Consider the following 3,836-nt stretch of genomic DNA (forward strand, 5'->3'; position numbering starts at 1 on the left):
TTGCCTCACAGCCCGAATGCGATCCTCCTTGGACCGTTCGCGCTCTCGTCTTCTCGACTCCTTTATAAACTGGGAGAACTCCACCAATCTCCCCTTGCGAATGACTTGTTCTAGGGCATCCTTCAAATCAAAGCAATCTTGTGTCTTGTGGCTGAAACCCTTGTGGTAATCACAATACAGATTTTTGTTCCCCTTGGTCCTGTCTTTTAGTTGTTGGGGTTTCGACAAGATTCCTTTGTCTGCTATTTGTTAGTACACCTTTGTTATGGGCACTATGAGAGGGGTATAGTTTGGGAACTTCCCCGCCCGAGAAAATGGTTTAGGTTGCCTCGTCGAAGTCCCTTCCCTTTGATTTTTAGGGTAGACGGGTTGACGGGGAGGAGGGTTGGCTGGTTGCCGTTTATTGGCCGCCACTACTTGGCTAACTTTCTCGTTATTAATATATTCCTTAGCTATATTATGAATCCCTTACATCGTCCAGACGGGCCTGGTGGTGAGGTGTTTCCTGAAATCTTCATTTAGCAGCCCGTTTGTCAGACACAAACTGGCCACCGAGTCCGTTAGGCCGTCTACCTCTAGGCATTCGTCATTGAACCTGTCTAGGAACTTTCTAGTCGACTCTCCAACTTTCTCGGTGACCCATAGTAGGTTGGTTGAGTGCTTTGCTTTGGCGATGCTTATGGTGAACCGGGCCAAGAAGCTGCGGGATATGTCCGCAAAAGCCGTGATGGACTCTTGTGGAAGCACGTTGAACCACCGGATTGTTGGACCTACCAACGTCACCGGGAACGCGTGACATCTTACCACATCACCTACTCCTTCAATATTCATCCTGGCTTCAAAAGCCATCAGATGTTCTTGAGGGTCCTTAGTGCTGTCGTACTTCATATCCGTTGGCTTGTCAAAGTGTTTGGGTAGGCGAACCTTAAGGATGGAGGGGTGGAAAGGGGTCGCTTCCATGATGATGGGGTCCCATATTTTCCTGCCTCCGTTTCCTTGGGTTTCCCTGTGGCCTTCGGTCCTTTCCTGCGTACGGGAGCGAGTCCGGGTGTTGGCTTCGGCTCTCCTGCGTCCCGCTGACTTCCTTCATGACCTTCCACCCTTCTGAGTAGAGAGCGGGTACGGGATAAGCTCGAGGGAGATCTCCACTACTGGAGGGGCGGTAGCGGTCTCAGGCCGCTAGCTCGCGTTTGAGATTCTGCACCCTATGCCTCAGTTCTTGCATGATTCTTGCGTTGTCGTCTCCTATTCCCCCAAAAGGACGCCTTTCGGGAGAGCAGAAGCGTTGGTTCTCTCTCTGTGTCTCATGTCTCGACAGCTCGCGGGAAGCGCCTGCGTAGCTCACCCTACTCCTCAGGCAGGCTCCTCCCTCTTTGGTAGCTCGGATCCGAAGCGGGTCTGGTGCTATAGAGTTCGAGAGTTAGTGGGTGGCTGGATGCCTAGCTTGGGTGAGCTCCGGAGGGCAGGTGGTCGAGACTCTTCCAAGTTGGCGAGGAGGGGGGTGCCACCTGCAAGGACTCTAACGCTCAAATCAGGGACCGTACAAGAGGCGACAGTTAGGGTAAGGCAAGTGACGTACTTGGGGGGGGGGGGAAGGTAGGGCCTTCCCCTTATATAGTCTGTATTACAGTGGGTCCCACATGAGTAGACCCTCTTTCTTGGAAGCTTCCCTTTTCAGTTGTCCAAGTTCATGCAAAAGGGGAGGTGATGTGCAGGTCCTTATTCTGGCTATCCATCGGGCCGGCTAACTGTCCAGCCGCGAGTCCTTATTCTGTTGGGTTGGGCTGGAACATTAACAAATTAAATAACATAGATGCAAAATACATGTTAAAAGTTTAAGTTTAAATAAATTAAACATATGAAAATAAAGTTGAATATAAACTTATAATTACTTGTAATTAGAGGTGTTCAAATACAAACAGAATCACTATCCAATCCAAAACTAAAAATCGATCAAAATCACACAAATTTTGATTAGATTGGATTTTGATTTTTGATAAATTAGATACGTTGAATTAAATTTTCTGTTCACTTTTTAAAACTGAATTATTTCAATTTAAACCGCAAAATGTGATCTAATATTATTATTTTATTATTAAATTTAAATTTTATATTAATATATTAATTTATTACATGTTTTTATATTATTATTTAGTGAGTATTTTTTTAATATAAAATAAGATTCATTTATTTATTTATTTTACCAATGTAACTGCTTCTAGTTTTAATAATAAAATATTAATTTTTTTTTTTTAAAAATCGAATAAATCAAACTAATCTAAATTATAATAGTTTGGATGAGATTAGATCAAATTTAAAAAATAAAATGAAATAGGTCTAATCCAAACGGTAACAAATTATATACTTCGAGTTCGATTAATTTTTTTTATTGATCTAAATTGTACCGGCGAACACCACTACTAGCAAGCACATCAGCCAACCTTTTAATTAAAAAATATCTTTCTTTTCAAACAAATTTGGTTAAAAACATCATAACCCAAATTTTAAGTACGAGGATGTAATCATTTAACCGTCATTTGGCTAAAAAAATTAACTTGCGATATTATGATTTTTTAACAATATCATGTATTCATATATATAAGAAAATTATTTACAATGTAAATCGTAAACTACTCATTCTCCAAATGGAATAGAAACTAAATTATACTCGGTTCTTTCTCTTAGATATTGTAGCCAAATAATTCTCATAGGACATCACATACCAAAATGTATCTACAATTGATAATTTTTTAATTTTATCAACAACTTGTATTTTTCTAATGAATCACCAGTATTGTATACCGTGGTTGTTACATAATGATTGCGCTTGTCTTTAGTTTAATTATTTAGTTTTAAGTAACTAATTTTAGTTTGAAAGTGTGTATTCAACTCTCATAACACTAGTATTATATTTATTGTATAAGATAATATATGAAAAATTTTTTATTTTTTAAATAAGAACACATAAAGCAATTGTTACTATAAAATTTTACAGAATAATGATTAAATCTGAAGTTTAACTATTTTTAATATTAAAATATAAAAACGAATGAGTAAAATTTTGTGTCTTTAAAATAGAAAAGTTATTCATTGATAATATCATATATTTTAAATTTTAAATAAAATATTTATATTATATTTAAAAATTCAGTTTTGTCAATGAGTGTACGTTGTTTTAACTCTTTAGGATAAAATTTTAAACATGATTCTATCTTCATGAAAGGTAGATTTTTTTAAAAAAAAAAAAATTAACATTTGGTTGAAATTAAAATTATTAAAAATAAATGAGATTACTAATCAATTATTAAAATTATAAAAAACTCGAAAAGAAACGTAATCAATTATTTATATAGTTATTAGTATTTAGAATCAACCCATTAATAATAATAATTTTTTTTGGAATTTTGAATAAATTGAAATAAATTATTTATGTCTTCAAATTTAGTGAAATTAATGCATAGCTTATTAAGAAAAATAAACGAATGAATAAAATTAATTTGATTAGATAATTTATTTGAAAAATAATCATGTGATTAATACACAATAATTAGTTTCATAAATTGTCATAAAAATAATTAATTATCATAAAAGGGGTCAAACACAAAATTTATAGGAGTACGCCCATATGTAGTATGTAATTATTTATGCTGAAATAACTGTATTACTGTTTTAATTACTATTATTATATACTTTATTTTTGATGTATTGAAAATGTAAAGAGCTTTATATAATTATTTAACTAAGTTTATACATTTAATATTTTTTAATTGATGAATTTAAAAATTAGTTGTTTTTATTGATATATCAATACAGGATCAAATGTCTGGGTAAAATTA

The sequence above is a fragment of the Arachis ipaensis genome, chromosome B7 (assembly GCF_059453495.1).
Source record: "Arachis ipaensis isolate K30076 ecotype BB chromosome B7, ASM5945349v1, whole genome shotgun sequence".
NCBI classification, from domain to species: Eukaryota; Viridiplantae; Streptophyta; class Magnoliopsida; order Fabales; family Fabaceae; genus Arachis; species Arachis ipaensis.